The sequence below is a fragment of the Choloepus didactylus genome, chromosome 8 (genome assembly GCF_015220235.1).
Source record: "Choloepus didactylus isolate mChoDid1 chromosome 8, mChoDid1.pri, whole genome shotgun sequence".
NCBI classification, from domain to species: domain Eukaryota; kingdom Metazoa; phylum Chordata; class Mammalia; order Pilosa; family Megalonychidae; genus Choloepus; species Choloepus didactylus.
In genome coordinates, this window is record NC_051314.1 from 89,446,480 (window position 1) to 89,471,012 (window position 24,533).

General features: G+C 39.7%; 1 protein-coding gene across 13 annotated transcripts in view; it reads right to left on the bottom strand.

The window, feature by feature from the left end:
* PCED1B (PC-esterase domain containing 1B) overlaps nt 1-24,533 on the bottom strand; it is a 266,494-nt gene that overhangs the window by 103,084 nt on the left and 138,877 nt on the right. The gene's annotated exons all lie outside the window — the stretch shown is intronic.

Sequence of the window (24,533 nt, forward strand, 5' to 3'; positions counted from 1 at the left end):
GTATCCCCTTTGAGCTTAAAACCCACACATGCAAAACATCTGATAAAGGAAAAGAACCGTCAAGCAGTTTCCCAGCGGCCTCCTCGAGAAACAGATTAAGTGTCCATGCATTTAAAATGAGCCTAAATCATGCCAAAAGGTGACATAGGCTGGACCGTCAGAGTTTGTTCATGGAAAACCCACACATGCAAAACATCTGATAAAGGAAAATATGTCCATATAGTGGAAATGGACATTTGTCCATGTATTTCCCACTGCGCATATGCTTGCTCATTTTATATATGATAACTCTAAAATAACTGCTTTTACAGAAATATGTGGTGTTTTCCACTTGGCCCCTTTCAATAGCCATAGTGAGTTCTAAATTTCTCCTACCAGAGGTCTAACTCTACCACGCAATTTTTTCATTTTCCCCTGTCCGCTTCAGGAAAATGCCCATGGTTTTTCTGGTGATGTTTTTCCAGTATGAAAAATTCAAGCACAGAAAATGGTCCAGCTGATAAACGTGCTCATCTTCCATTTGTGCTTTCTTCACTTTAAAATGGACGTACTCTGCCATATGTCGGGAATTATGGAGAGATTCTTTATCATCCGATTATACTCAGCTGTTGTTTACTTTTAGTGAATTGAATGTTGACAATTATGGTTTGAGACTTTTTTTTAACAGCATATGCTGAACAAGATAAAATATTTAGATCAACTTACTTTGGACTCAGTAATTACGCTACATTCTTTCAGCCCATTTATGACTAAATTAGAACATTTAGTAATGTTTGGTGACAACTCCCACACTTTGTAAGCACAAAGGAAAAAAATATAATTTATTTAATTGGCTTTCATTTGGAAGGAAAACAACCCCATTTCAAGCATCTCACTGTTAGAAAAGCCACTTATATCCCCCCACGAAAATACCCAGATGCTCATACATTTGGAAAATTAACATATCTTCCACTAGGAAATTTAAGAAGGCTATTTCCCAGTTTAAGTCCTAGACATTACAACCATTCTTTGCACAGCAATATTCTGGCAGGATCACCAATGGTCACCCCCTCTTCCTCTCACATTTTCTTTACAGAAGCCCCAAACTTCAGAGTTGAGGCTATTGATTTATGATTCGTTTCCGGTGCCCCCAGAGACAGGCTAAATGGCCTCCCACGTTGGTCCTTCCTTCATTCAATAACCACTAGTGAGCACCTACTACATACTAGGCCAGTGCTGGGTCCTGGGATTCTGAGATGAACTAAATGGGGTCCCTTCTTCAAGGAGCTCACGACGTAAAGGCAGAGACAAGGAAATGCACAATTACAACCAGGTGCTGGAGCAGAGGGAAACCTAACAAGGACTCAGCCAGGGTGAGTGGCAGCAGGGTGGCTAGGAAATACCACCAAGAGCAGGTGACATTTGGATGAGTAAAGGAGAATGAGGTGCTTCATGCAATGATGCCCATCCCTCAGGGACAGGGACCCAGGAGTGCGTCCCTGAGTCAGGGATGGCCTTTAGTTCAGGAGGGTGGGGGAAAGGGGACGGCAGTGGCTCGCTGAGTGGAGTGGGGTTCAGAATGAAGAGTTGGGTACAGAGCAGATGGTGCTGGGCTCTGCCCTTGAACTTGACCCTAAAGGCTGTGGGGAGCCCATGAAGGATTCTGCATTTTCTTTAGCATTTTTACCAGTATTAATATGGCCAACTCGGTACTCACCACTTGGTTAAGCCTGAGACTATCAAGTTACCCGAATAAAGGTAAAGTATTCCCTTGCTCAGAATAACATCCTGGGCAGGAGGTCGGCTGCTGCTGCTTCTTTCAAATTAGAGCAATGGACCACCTAGTTACATTGGTTACTGCCTAAGTCAAAATGCAGCACCCCACCCCGCTCCCCCACCCCCACCTCCTCCCACTTGGCCTGCAGATGTGTTTGCTTTACATTTAACAGAACTGAGAGGATTTTTTTCTGTTTCATTTTCTTGGAAATACGGAATTTAAATATCTGTGGTTTAGCGCTGGGCTCACTGCTGAAGGGTGGTAATTGCTGCTATTTCAAGGAAGAGAAAAAAAGTGAAAAAAAAAAATTACAATCTTCCAATTAGAATAGTGCCTGGCACACAGCAGGAACTTAAAACCAGTGCTGGTTGATTGATGGAGAAAAGTTATTAAGTTACATGATTTACTCAAGGTCCTACCACATCTCGTGCAGTGGCCTTATTCACTGAAATACAAAGAACAGTACAAATACCTGTGGTTAATTTTATTGTTGATAGTGGCAGGGCCAGGGTTAGAACATGGAATTCCTCGCACCCCAGTCCATGTCTGCCAGCTCTGTTTGACGGCCTTTCCAACATGTTCAGATTATACCAGAGGATCAGATGTCCAGGCTGTGTGGTCATACGGGCATGGGGCCAAATCCTAGCCCTATTCACTATTCACTATTTGACCTTGGACCAGCTCTTAGCATCTCTAAGCTTAGTTTCTGCATCTGTAAAATATCGTAATAGTAGTATCTTTCTCACCAGGAGTGGTGAGTGTTCAGCGAGATGATGCATGTAAAATGCCTCACCACCAGGTCTGGTCACAGGCAGTGCTGGATAAATATCACTTATTATTAGAGAAGATTATGTCCCCTGGTATATAACTGGAGCTCGACCACAGCAGGGTGCCACAGAGAGAGAACAAAGCATTTTTCATCTTTCCTTCAGTTTTTCTGCCTGGCCTTTCCAACAAGATTTTCCACACTTGGAACATATGTGATCTACCCTGAATAACTCACTCAGGCTCATCTGGTGTGGACTCCTGCTCTATGTTCAGCCCCCTTCCAACCTCCTGATCATACAGCTGCCCTGCTGATGACTAGAGAAAATGCAGAATCCTTTGTGGGCTCCCCACAGCCTTTAGGGTCAAGTTCAAGGGCAGAGCCCAGCACCATCTGCTCTGTACCCAACTCTTCATTCTGAACCCCACTCCACTCAGTGAGCCACTGCCGTCCCCTTTCCCCCACCCTCCTGAACTAAAGGCCATTCCTGACTCAGGGACGCACTCCTGGGTCCCTGTCCCTGAGGGATGGGCATCACTGCAAGAAGCACCTCATTCCCCTTTATTCGCCCAAATGTCACCTGCTCTTGGTGGTATTTCCTAGCTACCCTGCTGCCACCCACACTGGCTGAGTCCTTGTTAGGCTCCCCTCTGCTCCAGCACCCTGTTGTAATTGTGCATTTCCTTGTCTCTGCCTTTATGTTGTGAGCTCCTTGAAGAAGGGACCTCATTTAGTTCATCTCAGAATCCCAGGACCCAGCACTGGCCTGGAGTGTAGTAGGTGCTCACTAGTGGTTATTGAATGAAGGAAGGACCAACGTGGGAGGCCATTTAGCCTGTCTATGGTGGCACTGGAAACCAACTATAAATCAATAGCCTCGACTCTGAAGTTTGGGGCTTCTGTAAAGAACATGTGAGAGGAAGAGGGGGTGACCATTGGTGATCCTGCCAGAATATTGCTGTGCAAAGAATGGTTGTAATGTCTAGGACTTAAACTGGGAAATAGCCTTCTTAAATTTCCTAGTGGAAGATATGTTAATTTTCCAAACGTATGAGCATCTGTGTATACCTATTCTCACAGCTCTGAGCAGTCACTTAGGAAGGCCCCAAAGAAAGTTGTCTTTTATAGAGGGGGTGGGAAGAGATGCCCTGAGGTCCTAAGCCTTTGGCTGGGAGAATTCAGAGAAGAGTGGGGAGGGGGCAGAAGAGTGAGATCAAGACTGAGAGCTGAGGAGGGCAAAAGATGGATGGAGACATGACTGCATTGTGAAGACATGGTGACTGGCCATTTGGAAAGGTTTTGGTGTGTAACATGTGATACAAGTTCCTCTTTATCTACACAATTGTTAGTAAAACTCTTCCTTGTTAAGGGCTGTGCTAGTCATTTGCCTCTTGGCTCTCATATCCACTCCCTGTCTGTCTCTGCTCTGCTTTGACTGTTGCAAACTGTGATTCCCAGGCTCTCTTGACCACCAGCTGTAGGCTAGGTTCACCGGTGAGATTTGAAGTTGGGAGGAAAGGAGAAGCCAGGGTATTTCTTGCCTTTTTTGTCTGCTTTAAGAGGCATCTCTGGCAGCAGTTACAACTCCATTATGGTGCCAGTTCTTGTCCAAACAGGCCTTTTATGAGTTAGTTTCCACCAGTTTCCAGGCTCAGGTAGCGCCACCTCCTTCCTTTGCCCTCCAGCCCTAAGTGTGGGGGTGGCTTCCCAGTTGCTAATCTTTGCGATAACTCATTTGCCCCCAGTTACTCTTTGAGCCTCGCTAACACCTTTGTAAGTAATTCCCTTTAGTTAACACTTTCAATTTAATAGCCTGGAGTGGATTCTGTTTTCCTGGCAGAACCCCAATGGATACCAAGCAAGAGCACCTTCTCTCCTCTCCTGACTTCTATAATGAAGGATTTTCCTAAACACAGCTCTTGTTTCCCTCCGTCCCTTTACTCATTCCATCCCTGGGGCTGTGGAGTGAGTAAGCTGATCATAATTTTGGAAGATTTGCTGGGCCTGGTGGCTCAGCTCTTCTTCTTCCTTTTTGGGGCGAGCCTCCCAAGGGAGAACACAATGTCTCCTCTGCTTCTCTGTATTGTCAGTCTCGCCTGGGCAGGCCTCCCTGGCCTAGTGAGCACCTGACCATGGGCAAGTCTGTCTAATTTTAGCTCACTTGGCCTCCAGACTTAAAGCCTAGTCTTCCCCTGCTTGACCTCTTGCAGTAACAAATGTGATAGGTCCCCATTTGTTCTACCTTTGATTTATTTCTCAATCTGTTCAGAACTTAGGTGGGGAAGAGGTCGCCTTCAGAGACCTTAACACTAATCACCAGTTCTTTTGGAATTGCATTTATAGGGTTTTTAGATGCTATCAAGGCAGAGAATGGCCTAAAGGCAGGGGTGTCTGGGCTTGGCTGATTAGACAATGTTCCCCTCCTTGGCGATTTCTGAGGCCTTCCAGTGGGGCTCACAAGTGTCCATGGATCAGCCCTGCTTATTGCTCCCTTCCCAACTCTGCAGCCCCTCACCCTGGCAGGTCTTCAGAGCTAGAGCACTGTTCCCAAAACCCGAGCTGTTGTGGCCAAAAGTAATGTTTGGCCATGAGGTTGGAATCCCACCCAGACTCCCGCATCATTGCGGTTAGAAATTGAGCTCTGCTGAGCTCGGGTGGCAGCGAGGCTGACTTCCACCACCACCCCCTTGCTTCCCAGACTGGAGACCTCCCTCCCTCAGGGAGAATCCCTCCTCAGTTGTCCCCATCATTCTCCCTGTAATCTGACTACTTAGGACCACCCTGTTTCAAGCACATGGATGTGCATACATGTTTAATGCCCTAGGGTGTACATGGTTCAATTTTTTTTTTTTCCTAGGAGGCTCCTCAGTTCTTATGTTAAGTCAAGGATTCAAATATACAAATTCCAAGGGAAAGTTATCCCAACTTCACTCTGGAGCATCTGAGTCCCAGCCATGACCTTGTGCCAATGTATATCTAAAAAGTTGAGCCCAAGGTAAAGAGCACTGGCTTCTAGATGCTGCCTGGGCAGTTTCTCCTTGGCTCATTCTCTTTGATCAATTCATATTAATTTAGTAGAGAAAACTTGAGCTTTTGGAATAAAGTTAGATAAAACGACTGTACGCAAGAGGATGTTTCTTCACATTTAAATCCCATGATAAGAACCAGGATTCCAGGATAAGTGGGAACACACCTAAGCTGAGAAACAGATCAGGACTCTGTAGCAGAGAATGTACTATGACCCTAGCACAATGGAATGGACGATAAAATGAGGTCCTTTTAAATAATTCTATAAGGAAGCACTGCAGGCTGACTTAAAGCAACTTGCACTTATAAATAAATTCCAGTGATAGGAAAAAAGTCAGTGTGTGGGTACTTTTCATCATTTAACCCTTATGCCAAGCACAGTGCCAGGCACCGAGAAGGGGGGAATCAATGATGAATGAATGAGTCAAGTTTTAAAGACACTCCAGTTAATCATAAAGGTCTGGTAGAGGAGACAGCCAAGCTTGGTGCATCAATCCAAGACCATTTGTCTAAAAAAATACTGATTTAGCCATTTTCTTATTTTTCAAACCCTGATTTTCCTTCCATCTTCTTTAACCTCTTTGTTCTCTTATTTTACCTTATTTCTCCCTCTAGCCTCATCTATGGGCAACAAACTCTGTTATATGATACAATTAGGGAAGAGGGAATTACCTTTTAGTTAATGGTTTTGGAGCTACTCTTTCTGCCACTACTGTCCTGCCTGCACTTGGGCAAGTTGTTTAACCTTTCTGGGACTCAAATTTCTCCCTCCTAAGTGGCATTAGTAAGAGAAGTTCTATGGACCTCTGGCAGTGTTTGCTGAGAAGATAAAGGACAGTTGAAAACACTTTCTTGAAAGTTAAAAGCGCTATGTTTGATGTACAAATCATTGTTCCCAGGGTAGCCACAAAGGACCAAGTGTGGTAGCTGAGTGCAGTGAGAGCCACTTAGCACAAAGTTTCTCCCTCTGATGTCCATTGGTCCTGTAGCTGTGCATTTGTCCTCAGCAGCTCATCCTTTAATAAGAGCTACAGAAAAATATATCCAAGAATGAAATAGAGATGGAAAAGATGTGGCTCTAATAATGGTTTGGGAAGGAAACCCCTTTCTTTCAATGTAATGGAAGCTGGGGGGAGCAGTTCCTGGGTGGCCCCAACATCTCTAGGAAGGGTTATACAGTGTGCCCAATCCTTACAGCAGTAGAGAAGGAGCAACTGAGAAAGAAAAATTAAAATGTACGTGAGAGCAGGGAAAATGGATGGATGGATAGATGCTGTAATGATTATAATGATGACTACTGTTTATCAAATGTCTGCCAAATGTCAAGCGTTTTACTCTGCTGTGTACTGCATTTATCGCTGATCTTCCCACAGCACTATGAGTTATGTGTTATTATTTCCAACTGAAGACCAGGACACATGCTCATAGAGGTGTTTAACTTACTTAAGATCACATAACTACTAAATGATAAAACCAAAATTCAAGTCCAAATCAGTTTTAACCCTGGCCTGTGTTTTGTTTTTCCACATTTTCTGGAGATGGTGGGAGCTGTTAGCCTTTGAAAGGAAGAGATACATCCATCTTTGGTAAAGGAAGAAAGGATGAAAGGATGGTGGGGATACAAAAAACATTCAAATGCTTCCACAGGGAAGGAGATGTGTCTGTCTTTTTACCATTTTACTGTCACATTTTCCTATTGTATTCTCAGCATCTAGTCCAGTCCTGGCACAAGTAGGTAGTCAATAAATATTTGCTGAATGAATTAATGAACAAATAAAATGTCACAGATAGCTTTTCATGAAGATGGCACTGAAAGCGAAGAAAGAAGCCCCTGCCACTCCCCAAACCAAAGCCAAAGCAAAGGCTTTGAAAGCCAAAAAGGCAGTACTGAAAGGCATCCACAGTCACACAAAAAAAGAAGATCTGCACTTCACCCACAGTCCAGCTGCCCAAGATGCTGCGTCTCAGAAGACAGCCCAAATATCCTGGGAAGAGCACCCCCGGGAGAAACAAGCTTGACCACTAGGCCATCATCAAGCCCCCCCTGACCACTGAGTCAGCCATGAAGAAGAATGAAGACAACAACAGACTTATGTTCACTGTGGATGTCAAGGCCAACAAACACCGGGTCAAACAGGCTGTGAAGAAGCTTCATGACATTGACGTGGCCAAGGTCCACACATTGATCTGGCCTGATGGAGACAAGAAGGCATATGTCCACTGGCTCCTGACTATGATGCTTTGGATGTTGCCAACAAAATTGGGATCATCTAAACTGAGTCCAGCTGGCAAATTCTAAATATAAGTTTTTTGACCATAAAAAAAAAAAAGAAAGAAAAAAAAAGAAAAAAAAGTCACAGAGACCTTTTGACATGTACAGAAGAGAAAATAAGGAACTTTGGATTGTCTTTGCCTTGTCTTTGCCATGTCTTAATAAGAGGAGATGTGAGGAGTTGAGATAAGTAGACGAGATTCAGAAGACCACTTGGTCCTCCAAAAGTTTGTATGAATTTGTTAGTTATTTCTGTGTAGCGGTCTCTTGGCCAGGAAGCTGTCAAAGATGTTTTGGGAATGCTCTCTAACCCCACATAATCTGTTATCATTATCATTAATTTTTAAAAAGCCAATTAATTAAAACCTACCCTATGCAAGGTATGTTATAAAATTATGATGTTGGGAATTATGATCTCCATTAAGTAGTTGAGGAAACTAATAAGTAGTGCTGGATAGACCCAGGAATCAAATCAAGTCTGCTTTAAACACACATCTTTAAATATCTACTGAAATAGTAATTATTCCTACATATATTTTCCATTTTACCCATTAATACTTCTGTGCATATCTGTAAATGGCAGACTCTTAAAACATATGTATGGCTAATGAGCTATCCAAGGAGGATATCAAGAAAAAAAATTCCACTTACAATAGGAACTAAAAGAATCAAATATCTAGGAATAAACTTAACCAAGGACATAAAGGACCTACAATCAGAAAACTACAAAACAGCTCAAGGAAATCAAAGAAGACCTAAACAAATGGAAGGACATTCCATGTTCATGAATTGGAAGACTAAATTTTGTTAAGAAGTCAATGCTACCCAAGCTGATCTACAGATTCAATGAAATACCAAAATGCCAACAGCCTAATTTTCAGAAAAGGAAAAGCAAATTATCAAATTTATTTGGAAATGCCTTGTATAGCCAAAAACATCTTGAAAAAGAAGCATGAAGTTGGAGGACTCACACTTCCTGACTTTAAAGCATATTACAAAGCTATAGTGGTCAAAACAGCATGGTACTGGTATAAAGACAGAGATATTGATCCATGAAATTGAATTGAGAGTTCAGAAACAGACTCTCAGATCTACAGTCAACTGATGTTTGACAAGGCTCCCAAGTCCACTCAACTGGGACAAGGAGACTCTTCTGGTGCTGGAAGAACTGGATACCTGTAACCAAAAGAACGAAAGAGGACCCCTATCTCACATCTTACACAAAAATTAATTCAAAATAGATAAAAAAATATAAGAGCCAATACCATAAAACTCCTAGAAGAAAATGCAGGGAAACATCTTCAAGATCTAGTAATAGAAGGTAGTTTCTTAGACCTTACACCCAAAGCACAAGCAATGCAAGAAATGTTCGGAAATGGATGGAGGTGATGGTAGTATGGTGAGTGTAATTAACAGCACTGTATCATGTCCATGATTGTGGTTGAAAGGGGGAAGTTTAGGGTCATTTATGTCACTAGAAAGAAAGCTAGAAGATGAAACATGGGACTGTATAACACAGTGAACCTCTGATGGATGACGGATGACTGTGATTAATAGAACAAATATAAAAATTTTCTTTCATAAACTAGAACAAGTATATGTCACTATTAACAAGGAGTTAATAATAGAGTGGTGTTGTGGTTTGAAGCTGTTATGTACCCCAGAAAAGGCCATGATCTTTTTTTTCCACATAGCATACATTACGTCAATGATAATCAATCCATATCTCGCATTATCATCACTTAGTTGTATAATCCTCATCACTCTCCATTTTAAACAATTCTCATGGACCCAACACGTCTTGTAGCTGTTTTCAATCCTTAATTATTTGTCCCTAGTATTTGTGTGGTACTAGTATGGTATTCCTATTAATTATAGTCCCTAGTATGCAATATGTAGATTTTTCCTGTATACGCTTCTGTTGTCAACTCTCTGGGCTAGTGTCATACCTTGGAAGTGTATCATGCAAGCACCTATCTATATTTTTAATGCTGATCTGTGGGATACATGCCTTTAAACAATCCCTTTAAATCCTAGTCACCTTCACTACCGCTCTGATAGTTATAATTCCATTAACAAACAATCATCACCCCTATCCATTCCCATACCTTTGAATTCACCATTATTAACATATCTGAATGTATTAGATTATCATTCTCCCTCACTAGCTTCTGTCTATCACTAGGTCCCCAATATTCTACATTATATAACATTGATATTACATTGTTCAGGGAGTTCATAAAAGTAGTAACATACAATATCTTTCCTTCTGTGTCTGACTTATTTCACTCAGAACTATATCTTCAAGGTTCATCCATGTTGTCATGTTTCAGGACCTTGTTCCTTCTTACTGCTGCATAATATTCCATTGTATGTATACACTATATTTATTATCCACTCATTTGTTGAAGGACACTTGGGTTGTTTCCATCTCTTGGCAATTTTGAATGGTGCTTCTATGAATATCGGCATACAAATGTCTGTTTGTGTCACTGCTGTCAAATCTTCTGGGTATATACTGAGAAGTGGAATTGCCAGATGGTAGGGTAATTCAATATCTAGTTTTCTGGGAAACCACCAAACTATCCTCCACAGTGTCTTTACCATTATACATTCCCACCAGCAACGAATGAGAGTTCCAATTTCTCCACATCCTCTCTAGCATTTATTGTTTCCTTTTTGTTTAATGGCAGCCATTCTTATTGGTGTGAGATGATATCTCATTGTGGTTTTGATTTGCATCTTCCTAATAGCTAGTGAAGCTGAACATTTTTTCATGTGTTTTTTTTTTTAGCCATTTGTATTTCCTTTTCATAAAAATATCTTTTCATATATCTTTTTTCCATTTTATAATTGGACTGTTTGTACTGTTGTTGAGTTGTAGGATTTCTTTCTATATACAGGATGTCAGTCTCTTATCAGATGTAGGGTTACCAAATATTTTCTCCCATTTAGTTGGCCGCCTCTTCACCTTTTTGACAAATATATTTAAGGCCATGTTCTTCTTTTTTTTTGATAATTAAGTATTTTTGACATACAGATTTTAATCTCACATGTATTTGCATAAAATTAATTTTTTCTGAGTAACAGTTCAGAACTGCATGCTAGTTCCACTCATCCTCTTTTCATTTTCTATTTACAATCTAAACCTCACACTGTCCTTTCATAATCAAAGTTGTTAGCACCAAGAAGGAAAGAGCTGCTGGTCCCTTTCCTTACAGCAACTTAGGGATTTTGTGTACATAAAACATGTTGGGCAGGTTCCTGTTTAAATCATTATTTCTTTGGCAACATTTGGTCTCCTGTTGTGTAGACTGCCTTTTACTTTTCTGACAAAGTACTTTGAAGTACAAAAGTGTTTAAATTTTGAGGAGATCCCATTTATCTGTTCTTCTTTCATTGTTTGCACTTTGAGTGTGAGGTCTAGGAAACCACCTCCTATTAAAAGATCTTAATGATATTTCCCTACATTTTCTTCTAAAAGTCTTACAAGGCCATGTTATTTTAGTCCATTCCTTTGGGTGCAGACCTGTTGTACATGGGACATTTTGGTTAGTTTATTTCAATTGAGATTTTACCCACCCCATTCAATGTGGGTCTTAATCCTTTTACTGGAGTCTTTTATGGGAGGATAAAAGATAGAAAAAGCCCAGATTGCTCAGAGAAGCTGGGAGGAAGTCACTGAAGCCAGAAGCTGGAAGCAATGAAACCCAGGAGGGGGGGACCAGCAGATGCCACCGTGTGCCATTTCAGGTGACAGAGGTGTCCTGGATGCCAGTGGTCTGTCTTCAGAGTCCAGGTATCATCCTTTTGATACTTTGGGTGGATTGTACAGTGTGTGAATACATCTCAATAAAACTGCCTAAAAAAACATAACTACAATAAGATTATCACCCCAAAAAGAAATTAACAATTCTTTTAATGATATCAAATATCCAGTCAATGTTCAAATTTTCCAGAATTCCTTTTTACAGGTGCCTGATCAAATCAGAACTAAACATGAGGCACACATATATTGCAATTAGTTTACATGAATCTTTCACTCTATAGTCCCTGTCTCTGCACCCCCACCTTAACTTACTTGTAAAAGAAATCAACTCTTTTGTCTATGGAACTCCCCAAAATCTGAATTTTGCTGAATGTATCCCCAAGATGTCATGGAACATGTTCTCATATGTTCTGCTTTACCTGAAATTGGTATTTGATTCTAGAAGCTTGAAGAGAGTCTATTTTTCTAGTTTCTTATGAAGAACACTTCATAAGAAGTCATCTATACTTCCTTCAGGAAGAATGTAAAGTCTGAACATCTCTTTTTGAGAAGTTTGCATCTGTTGAAGATTGATATAGCTGATAAAACAAATAATATACAATGGTTGGCTTAACAACAGGAATTGATTGGCTCAGTTTCAGAAGCTAGAAGGCTTGATTCCTCCCTGGGTTGGTATCTTCTGGCAAGTCATCAATCTTTGGGGTTCCTTGGCTTCTCTGGCAAATGGCAATGCACATGGCTATGTCGTCGCCACCTTCTGCTGCTCCCTGTGGCTTTTCTCTGTGTCCTATCACCTTTGTTTATAAGGACTTCAGCCTTATTGTATTAAGGCCCACCCTCAACATTTTGGCACACCTTAACTAAAAACATCTTCAAATGGTCCTATTTAAAATGGTTCACATCCACAGGAGTGGAAACATTTTTCTGGGGTACCTAACTCAATCTACCACAATGATCATGGGCTTAAGATTCATTATTTCATTGAGAGCTGCTGCAAAATGTTAATATTCTAATCCTATCACTCTTTCATTTATTAGCTGAAATTATTAAACAAAAAAACAAAGCAGACTTCCTTTCATCGACTAGTTACTTTGAGGTACTGTCTATACAAGTAAAGGCAGGAGAAATGCTTGATTTTTCCCCTTTATTTGCCATTTTTTAAAATAGTGGGTTGGCTCCTTAGCATTCTCCAGAGGTTACCGTGAGGGATTTTGTTGTGGTGGTTGTTTTATTTGTTTGTTGTTTAGTTTTTGTTTTCTTAATGCAGACTCTGAAGCCAGACTATGCCGATTCAGAATCCCAGTTCTGCTAGGTACTAGCTATGTGACTTTGAGCTAGGCATTTAACCTTTCTGAACCTTGCCTTCCTCATTTATAAATTAGGGATATTTCATGATTTCTTTATCCACAGGGTTGTTTTGAGGATTAAATGAGGTAATATATATAAAGCACTTGGAAAAATGTTTGGTGTGTAGTAAGCCCAATTAATACCTATCATTAGCATGTGGTGGTTGTTTCTAAGTGGCCTTGAGTGGATCCTGGGCAATGGTATCCCCATTGGGTTTAAAGAGGTTTAAAGAGAGAATGTTGACAAAGCGGGGGAGTGGAATAAGTGTATTTGTGTTTTTTAAACGTCAGTCAAGGAACAAATCCCTGTTCCCTTACTTATTAATTGTCAAACTTTGGTAAGTGGACAAATTGCTCTAAGCCTCAATTTCTTCATCGTAAACAAGATTACTAGTACAGGTTTCATAGAGTGGCCAGAGGATGAGCCATCCTGCACAATGCCTGGCACAGATGAAGTGCTCAGTAAGTGTGAACTGTGAAGTGTCAAAACCCAGCAACACAGGCCATGGTCCATGTGCCCACTCCACACTTCTCTCCCTGACTAGATTTTTCTCTCCACATAACTAGTTTGTTCTGCCTTTTCCTCATGTCTTTATTCAAATCAAAAAGGTAAGCAAAACATTCCACACAAACATCTGTAATGGAAAGTTCTCAATGGTCAGTGCAGTACACAGCTGTATAAACTTACGCTCCAGTAGTTCACAGTAGAATGTTTTAATTTAAATGATATTTTTAAAGGGAGGATCTTACAACTGGCTCCACAAATAAATATGGATCATCTGAACAGCTCAGCACCCAAGTCCAGATGGGTTCTTTGTTATCTTATTTGTACTCCCTGCCTTATCAGATGTTTCTTCCTTCTTCCTGTTTCACAGCTATAAGTCCTTTGCTTTGCTTTGGTTATCTATCCACTATCTGTTTTGGGCATTTCATTTGAGATGGTATGAGTGGAAAAAGAAGGTATTTTGTTTTCCCAATATTACTTTGTATCTGTAAGCAGGCTTTAACCCTTCCTAGGGTAAAGACCATGCCTGATACTTTCTTTTTGTCTCCATGGCACATGGAGCAGGGTGGGACGTAGTGATGAGCAATAAATAATTGAATCAATTTTAAAAAAAAAAAAAAAAACAGACAGAGGCTAAGAGATGAATTATTGATCAGACTATAAACAAGTTGGAAGATGAAATACATTTGCCAAATCAGTTTTCTTCAAAAATCTTTTCCAAATTTTTGTCTTTCAACCTTAGAGATCTGTCAAGAATAGAGAAAAATGTCATCTCTACAAGTAGGACCAACTGGAATAATCAGAGGCCATATTTTTTAAGGCCATGGTTCCCAATCTTTCCGATACTAAGACTTCCTTTTATGATTTCCCCTCCCTAAGGACCCAGTGTTTTGAAAAAACTGAGCACATCAGACTGAATTTACCAATATTTAATTTATTTCCTTATTTTTTTATTAATCAAAGTCATCTACAACTGCCAACCAGAATATCCACTCAGTATGAGACCACCTGGGTTACTACACTAAATTGCTATAACTCCAGTTAAAAGCAAGACAATCTTTGAATTGAAACCATTTTTAATCTGAAAACAGACATTGTGATTTCTCCTCTGGCATGAACAATGGGGATGATAATCCTTGCATTCAGGACCCTTCCATCTTGGGTTCCAACCTGTGGTAGACGGAATGATGCCCCCTCCCACAAATATGCCCATGATCTAATTCCCAGAAGCTGTAAATATGTTAGGTTACATGGTAAAGGAGAATTAAGGTTGCAGATGTAATTAAAGTTGTTAATCAACTAATCTAGAGATGGGAAAATCATCCTGGATTATCTGGTTGAGCCCAATGAAATCAGGAGCATCCTTAAATGTGGAAGAGGGAGGCAGATCAGTCAGTGTCAGACTGAGGTAATGTGAGAAAGACTCAACCAGCCGTTGCTGGCTTTAAAGATGAAAGGGGATTATGAGCCAAGGAATGTGAGCAGTTTCCAGTTGGAAAAAGGAAGAAAATGGATTCACCTCTATCTAGAAAGGAATGTAGCACTGCTGACTTCTTGATTTCAGCCCAGTGAGACCCATTTTGGACTTCTGACATTCAGAACCATAAGATAAACAATTATTGTTGTCTTAAAGCACCCAATTGGCATTCACTTGTTACAGCAGCCATAGAAAACCAATATATAAACTTTATCCCCAAATTTACTGAACACTACTCCCCTTCATGGGCTCTGTTGTCTGGCCAAAGTGACCTCCTTGATGGTCCCTGGGCATGCTTTTGTACCTACTTCTGGATACTCTCCCCCACTAGGATTTTATGTCTACTTTTCAGGGCGCAGCTCAGATGTTTTCTCTGACATAGAGGCTCCCTTGTTTCTACATCCATTAGATGCACTCTTCCCCTCCTTTGAACTCCCATAGTCCTGTGGCTATCTCTCTTTCCTGGCACTTACTGCATTTTCTCCTAGACTAGTTCTTTGTTTACATTATGTCGTATCTTTTCTACTGGATTTCAAGTTTCTTGATGATAAGGCTAGTGTTTGATTCATCTCTAAATCTTCTACAGTGCCTACCCCAATATATTTATGTCTTATGAACTTAACAGATAATCACAGTCCTTTGTGTGTGTGTATGTGTATATATGCACATGTACATATATACATTCATTTATATACACATATGTATATATGCAAATGACCCAGAACAACCATATGCCTTCACAGGAAGAGGACGTAAAAGAAACTTAAGATATTTTGTCAGTTGCCACACAAATGTTAAGCATTCCAGGCACATCTATTTTTTGGTACCTGAACAGCTTGAGCACCTGTGCCTTCACAAAACTGAGGTGTAGCAATGAGTAAGTATGGGAGAGTTTACTCCTTGAATGAGGAGATCCACAATAAAAGTGGGGAGCTATACCTGAAACATCTCTGTGGACATGCAAATGATCTGAGGAAAGAAGAGCAATGTGAGGTATATGAGCAGCAGTTAGTAGGCTTGAGGACAATGGCCTAAATTTTCATTTTATTTGGGAGCCAGCCACCAGAGAAGAATGCCAAACATTTTTTTATGCAGCTGTTGAATGACGAGAGGGACTTGTTGGTGACCTAATTCCTGGTGGTTAGATCATTATGGAATTGAGAAAATGGACAAAGAGCAAAAGAAAGTTGTTTAGGATAATAGTCTAATAAGGGCATTACGTATGATTCACCATAGTGACTGGTAACCAGAAAGTGCCTAATAAATATTTTTGCTGGATTAATCAAATAAAAGAAGTAGAACTATAAGGTATAGAGAATATCAAATTCAAATTTCATTAGAACTTTTAAAAATCAAAGTACACACATAAAGTATCAAATAGTACCAAAAACAAAACAAAACAAAAAAGCATATAAAGAAAAATCACCAGTTTCCAGTCTTTCCCCTCAATCCTTCCTTCCTATGTTACATAGCTTTTTTGATTGAACTTGTTGAATTTGTGTTCATGTCTTAGTCTTCTCAGGATTTCCCATGCCTAGCACAGTGCCTGGTGTGTCATAGGAGCTCAATATATAGACACTGAATGAATGTAAGGTAATACCCTCTTCTGAACATACAGTTTCCCATTGCTGAGATTTACATGGTCAAGTTCTTTGAGGTTGTGACTGCCTTGGAAGATAGTGTTTGATTCCTAGATAGTAGCTGATTCCTACCATAAAAGAGGTTTGTTGGGATCTGACTGAGGTAACCCTATGAGAAACTGAAGCAGGCACAATTGTCCTCCATGACTCTCACCTGTCCCTTTAGGTACTTTTCCACTCTATCCACCAACTTTACCCACTGGCTTCAGTGCCCTCCCCTTCTGCTCCCTGGCTTACTCCGTATGCCAGTGCCCTTCGGGTCCAATCATGCTCCCCACTCCAGATTTTCTTCTAGCTCTACTGATGTCAAAGATCATCAGTTCTTGGAAGGGGCGTGATGAGGGCTTCAGGGTAATGTTCTGGGTCTTGAGCTCGGTCTGGTTACACACGTGTGCTCCATTTGTGAATATTCATTGAGTTGTTCACTTATGATTTGTATACTTCTCTATGTACATTATAATTCAATTACAAAAAACTCCACCTCATTAATAATCAAAAAAAAAAGGCAAAATAAAATGAAATTTAAAAAAATAAAGTAAAATGAACTAAAATATAAAATAATGCCCATTCTCTTAGAGATCTCATATTAGTCAGGAGATTAATGATAAAAGATTTTAATCAGATGTTTAAAAAATCATGCAGTTAGTTCTTAGGTAACATTGTGCTCATATCCAGTTAAAATGAAGTTTCCTTACAAAGTAAGCTAACTTAAAATGAAGTACATGAAGGGGACTCCAGGGACCTTGGCAAGCCAAAAGCTGAGGTCTTTCTTGGATAATAGGCTTTTGGGATTGCCCCAAATAACAGGTCATAGGAAGCCAGCTATCTTAACTATATATGACATCAGCCAGACTTGAGTAAATTTGTATGTGATTCCTGGGTAATAAAGAAACTCAGTATTCATTAAGCTAGCTTCCTTCCTTCCTCTCTTTTAAAAATGAAACTAAACAAGCCACAACATTTAAAGGGCTAATGGCACACTTGGCTTATACATCTGCAATATAAGTCCCTTTAAAAAAAAAAAGCACAATGTTTTGTTTCCAAGATGAGCAGGTATCTTTGCAGCACCATAATTTCTGGTTCTGTGAAAATAGGAAAATGTTCTGGTAAATGTAATAATTGCCTGGTAAAGCAATTATTTTAGGTATTTTTTTTTAGCTTTTGTCCTTCTAAAACAAAAATTAGACCCAAGAACATACATCCTGCCAAAGTCTACTCTAATTTGTAGTTCTTTACTTCTCAGAGTGAGGAAATTGATTTAGATCACTGACCCATTTTTAATAGTTTGCATTTATTGACTATTTACTATGTGACAGACGTTAACGTTATGCTAGGTGTTTTACAGATATTATGCTATTTAAAACCAACAATCCTGTGAAGTGGATATTCTTATTTTCATTTTAAAGTTTAGTAAACAGAGCCCATAAAGAATTTGAGGTTCTTCCTTAAGCTCCCAGCACCACTAAGGGGCGTAGACTCGATTTATCTCCCAGTGTGTGCAGCCCCAGACGCATGTTTTTAACTTTGATGTCACTCAGACCTTCTCTGTGGGACATCTACCAGACAGAGGAAGCAGCTACAGCTACTTGGCTCCGGTATGCAGATGTCAGCTTCCAAACTGAGATATTACAATTATCTAAACTCCAGAGCAGGGACTTTCCAACTTTTTTTGACAACAACCCATAATAAGAATTACATTTTACATCTAGTCACAGAACACACACACAAAGATACATATGCATTTCGTGAAATAGTATCAATACTACTTGATGTGTACTCTGATATTTTTCTATTCTATTGCATTAAAAAAAAATTCTGGTCAGAAAGTACTAGATTATTTTCACAATTAACTATGGGTTATTATCCTTACTCAGAAACACATCGCAGTAGTTTTTCTATCTTACACAATTACCATTTTGAAGAGAGTTATACCACCACGGTCAAGTTATTTTATTTCTGAGTCCTCAGATTGTTCCTCTGCTAAGTGAGTCGCTGTCTTGGCTGTACATTAGAAAAAATTGGAGAACTTTTAAACATCCTTGTGCCCAGGTTCTTACCCCCAGCACTTATGATTTCTTTTGTTTTGCGGTGAGGCCCATGTGCTGGTATTGTTTTTAAAGCTCCCCAGGGGAATGAGTCACAAGGATTAGGAATCACTGGACAAATAATTATAGAGTTTTCTTCCAGCCTAAAGTTTTATATATATATATATATATAATATATTTTTAAAGGAGGTTATATTTTTAAAATATTATGTTTTGTTTTTCTTTTAAGGAGAAAAAGACATTAACACTGAACAATATCCCTTACAAGAACGGTTTTCCCATATCACAGTTTAAAATCCTGATTCGTGGGTCCATTTCCAGCAATTTCGATGGTGTAGCTCTGGGGTGGGGCCACACCTCAGGAGATTCTGATGGATTCCCATTGAAGTGGTCTAAGAAACACAGCACCACACCATCTCAAGAACTGCTTAATTTCCATAGTCCTAGTGCCTGCTGCTATTCCTGGGGCAGGTGCTCTGAAACGTTTGCTAATTGACTGCCCCAACCTGCCCGGCCACCCAGCTCTGCCAATCCTGTGAGTTTCGAGCCCATATCCTCCATTCTTCATCCCTTTCTAACTTATCCCAAATAAACAATCACATTCTCCCTATTCTCCTAATATCCTTAACTATTAAAATTGTACTCAAACAAGGTTACTGATATGCTGGGAGGGGATTGCATGGTGGTAGCTAGACCATAGGGTGAACCTGGAACATATTTTTAATTTTATTAAGCTAACAGTTTTGTAGTACTGTGTATAAACTACTGTTCTAAAGGCTTTAAAATATTATCTCTTTATTGTGATGTCCACAATCCAATAATCCTAACATGCCGATTTTACAGATAAGGACTGTGAATCCCACTGTGTTTTTATAGTACTGATTTTTTTTTTTTTTTTTTTTTTTGTAAGACAACACTTTATTTAGATCATTTTTTGGTAGGTTGCAATTTGGGCTAGGCTCTCAGCTGATCTAGGTCAGGCTCAGATGATCTTGGCTGGGACAACTTAGGGGCATGAAGCACTGATTTTACTCAGTGTTTTGAAGGGCTTGCTTTCTTTTAATAAAACAAATAATGATACTATGTGGAATTGAACACAGAATTCAGTTAATATTTTAATATGAGGCTTGAAATAAATTTTATCCTTGGGATGGGCTGCTGTGGTCAGAGTTCCTGTGGACGTAGGTTTAGTCTCCTCCTCCATATACAGGTATTTTGGTGGAAAGGTTTGAGAACATGGTATTAAGGAAATACCTAGCAAAGTATTCTTAAGTTAATTTATCCCAGTGGCAGTTTTCTTGAATAACCTTATACAATATGGCCTTCTTAACTAAATTTTACCGCTAGGAAAAGTTAACTTGTAATGTATTGCCTAACACAAAATAAACATTTACTGAGTTAACAAATATGTATTTGGTGATAAACTAATGAGGCTAGACTATCATTTGCTAACTCACATAGATACATAAATACCCACACTTTGAAGTATAAACTTTTGTTGATCAATTAGAAGAGATACAACCCCCAAATGAAGATGGTTTCTTTTACAAATGGATGTTTTCCTTTTTGACAGCCCATTCAAACTGGCCCACTGGACAGCTCTTAGAAAGTCTTCACTAATTCCCAGATCTTTGTCTCCTTCCCATGGACAAAATCAAGACCACTTATCCTCTACTTGCAGGTTCATCTCCATCTGACTGTATCAGTGCTGCCAGTCTGGCTCTGAGCTTATTTCCCAGTTTTGATACTAGGGTCGTCAGATTGTCTCAAAGACCTGGCTTCTGTCTAGCAGCACATTTCAGATTATCAGGGTCGCATCTTCTTCCTAGCCAGTAGAGCTGGGAGGGGAAGTCTAGGGGTAGTTTCCAGTAACCATTATCATTCCTCAGGGTGGCCAGCCTTTTCTGTAGGAACTGTATCTCAAGGTAACCAAAGAGCTACACAGTTGCTGGGGGGGAAAAAAAAAAGCTCTTCTCTACAAAAGAATGCTGGAAGAGTTGTAGAAGGAATGGTGGAAGCAGAAAATCACCATTTTGTACCTTGCTGAAATTGTTTCAGGCCAAAATCATCAATAGGTGCTAAAACAGTTAAGTGAATGACTGATGAGAAACTGGAATATTTTCTCGGTACCAATGGAGACACTTGCTGGTCACACATGGGAAAACATAACTTTGAAATGGAGACTTTTTGCAATCACCCCTTTTACTTGGTGATCAGTCTTAGCACTTAATACTGGGAATGCCAGCTTCTGTACCTACTGTTGTGGTACAATGTGAAATGTATCTAATCAAGCCTTTAGATCTAACATTTACTTTATAGGAAATACAGGGGATAAAGTAAAAGTTAAATTGACACCAAGAATAAATTATCAGACAAATTCAGAAAGTGGGACATTCTACAGGACAAGTTTTTTCAGGAAGTCAAGGCCATGAAAACCAGAAGGGGTTCTCTTCTAGATTAAGAGATTCAAGAGACATAAGAACTGTGGTAGTTTGAAGTTCTATGTACCCCAGAAAAGGTCATGTTCTTTTAATCCATTCCTGTGGGTGCAGACCTGTTGTGAGTGGGACCTTTTGATTAGACTATTTCGATTGAGATGTGACCCACCTCATTCAATCCTCTTACTGGAAACCTTTATAAGCGGATAAAACACAAACAGAAGCAAAAAGAGATGAAACTCAGAGAAACACCCAGAGAAGCTGAGAGAGGAAGCCACTGAAGCCAGAAGCTGGGAGCAACCACCCAGGAGAGAAGGGCCAGCAGACGTCACAATGCGCATTACTGACAGAGGAGTCCAAGCTCGCCAGAAACGAGTCCTCAGAGAAGGTTATCATCCTGTTGATGCCTTAATTTGGACATTTTCACGGCCTTAGAATTGTAAACTTGTAAGCTAATAAATCCCCATAGTTAAAAGCCAGTTCATTTCTTATATATTGCATTTCATCAGTTTTAGCAAACCAAAATAATAACAAATGCAATGTGTTATCCTTTAGTGGATGCCAGTTTGAACTAAAGCAGTAGAAAACATTTTGAGGACTCGTATTAGATCTCATCAGCAAGTTATTGTCAATTTTGTTAGATGTGTTAATAATCTGGTAGTTAAACAGAAAATGTCTATTTTCTACATCTGAAAATTTGAGGGTGAAATATGAAGTAATTTACTTTAAAATACTTCAGAAAAAAAGTAAAGAAAACATGGCAAAATGTTAACAATGGTTAAATTAAAACCTAGGTGATGCAGGGGCGGGAGTGGGGGTGGGGAATGGAGAGTCAATGCTTAATGAGTACAGAGTTGCTGTTTAGGGTTACGGAAAGCTTTGGTATTGGATGGTGGGGATGGTAACACAAACTTGCAAATGTAATTATCACCACTGAATTGTATACTTGAAAGTGGTTAAAATGGGAAATTTTATGTTGTATATATGTTATCACAATAAAAAAAAAAGTTTAAATCTGGGATATGATCCAAATTATAAAAGAGTTTGACATGCTGTAGGAATAGAATGAAGTTCTGTGTGCTTGAAAGCTAAATGTGCAATGAAGAGAGTTTCAGAAGTTAACATTTCAGGGACAGGCAGAAATCAGATAATGGAGGACAATATAGGACACCGTAAGAAGTTTCGGTTTTATTTGGGGTAATGGCAAATCATTGAAGGCTTTTAAGCAGGGGAATAATGTGATCTGATTCTCTAAGATTGCCCAGACTGCTGGTTAAAAAAAAAGGACTGAAAGAGAATAAGAATGGAAACAATGGAACCAAAGAGCCTATTTTGGAGTCTACCGAAGCAGTTCAAGCTAGAGATAATGGTGGTTTGGATCAGGGTATTGGCAGTGATAATGGTGAGAAACAGATAAATTCACCATGTATTTTGGAAGTAGATCTGACTTTTTGCTGCTGGATTAGACATGGAAGAAGGAGAAGAGTGAAAAGAAGGGAAAATCAAGGATTCTGGCCTGAAGGAAAAGTGGGAGAAGACAAAACACATGTAGGGGAAAAGTCAAGTGTTTTGTTTGGGGCATATTAAATTTGTGATACTGTTGTTCCTGGCAAGACACCGAGTTTTCAGGAGGGAAAACATAAGAGTATGTAGATTGAAAGAATGGGAACCCAATACAGCACAGAAAACGGTGGGTTCTGTGATGGGGAATGGTTAGGATCAAGAGTAGGAGAGAAAGGATGAAGGAGAGTGAGAAGAAGTAAAGAACCAGAGAGAGTTAGGAAAGAGAGGGAAAAGAGAAAAGTGGAGGGAGAGAGGGTATAAAGGTCTACTGGATTTCATACTTGATACTAATCTACCAAATTTATTGAATGGCTGGATACCCACTGTGGTAGGCCCCAAGAGATTCAGGTCCTAATCCCTAGAACCTGGGAATGTTATCTTATATGGCAAAAGAGAATTTGAAAATATAATTAAATCAAGGATCTTGAGATAGGGAGGCCCTGAATGCAATCACAAGTGTCCTCATAAAAGAGAGGCAGATCTAACTAGAGGGAAGAAGAAGGAGGTAATGCAACCGCTGAAGATGCTACCCTGCTGGCTTTGAAGATGAAGGAAGGGGTCACTAGGCAAAGAATGCAAGGAATTCAGCTCTAAAATATGGAAAAAGCAAGGAAACAAATCCTCCTCTAGAGCTTCCAGAAGGAGCATGGTCCTACTGACACCTTGATTTTAGCCCAGTGAAACTAATTTGAGATTTCTGACCTCCAGACTGTAAGAGAAGAAGTGTGTGTTGTTTTAAGCCTCTAAATTTGTGGTTATTTGTTAGAGCAGCCATAGGGAAACATATACCTGGGAAAAAAAAGAATTGTCCCTGAGTCTACCTATACTGCTACCAATCCCAGAGAAAATGCTAGGCAATTGGTCCCTGGCAAAGGTGCAATTTAATCCATAATACAGTGGGTTCATCATTGAGTCAGTGTCTGGTTCTCAGCACTGCATACTTAAGAATCTAGTCTCCATGGCTCATCAGGTGTAATTAGATTAAGGACTAACACACACTAGCCTAAATCACAAGAGAGAGAAAGAAACCAGAAAGATAATTTATTGGTTTATTCATGGAAATATAAATACTAAGAGTTTCTGTTTACTCAGATCAGCAGCTGATGGCTGCTTGGCATTGCTTGGGAAAGGTAAAGCCAGAGTGAAGGCAATTGGCTCATCTTGACAGCTAATGTTACAAAGATATCATAGCCTGGTTCACTAATCTCCCCTATGAGATTAGAACATTTATAAGGGTTAGACAGGTCTCCTTTCTCCTTGCTGTGCTGGGACAAACTAGCAGATCATGACTCGTAGGTACTACTTTCCAGAGTCCTCAAAGGTCATTGTCACAGTGTTTTAGTAGTAAACCTCCAAATGTGCTACAGCGATTAAATGTCAGTTAACATTATCTCCTTGGACATTTGAGTTGTAGTGTCAGCAGGTATACATTTATAAGCTACAAGCCACCTCTTCACTCATTCATTCATTCATTCATTCAAGAAACAAGTGCCAGAAATTGTGCTAGGAATTGAGACACAGAGATAAGTAAGATAAAGGCCCTAATCCCCAGGAATTCTATGGCCTTTTAGGGGATTAATTTCTAAACCATAGATATCTGTTCTCCATTTCCTGTGACTTCATGAAGTTCATTTTTGGAGGATAACATTTCCTTACCATCACTGTTAAATTTAGGGATAATCCTATTGGGGACCTACAAACCACTCAATTTAATAATCTTATTCCAAGTTTTAATCACATCCTATTTTGATTATTTCATTCAAGTAACAACATTTTACTAGCCCACCCAATGTGACAAAGAGCCTTGTGTTTAAACAGTCTCAGTGACTACATTTCTACAAAACCGAGAAAGGATGGCCATGGCCATCCATCAGCAACAAAGCAGAAGGGATTTGTGTACTGGGTGGTCCCTTCCAACTAGGAGTTTTA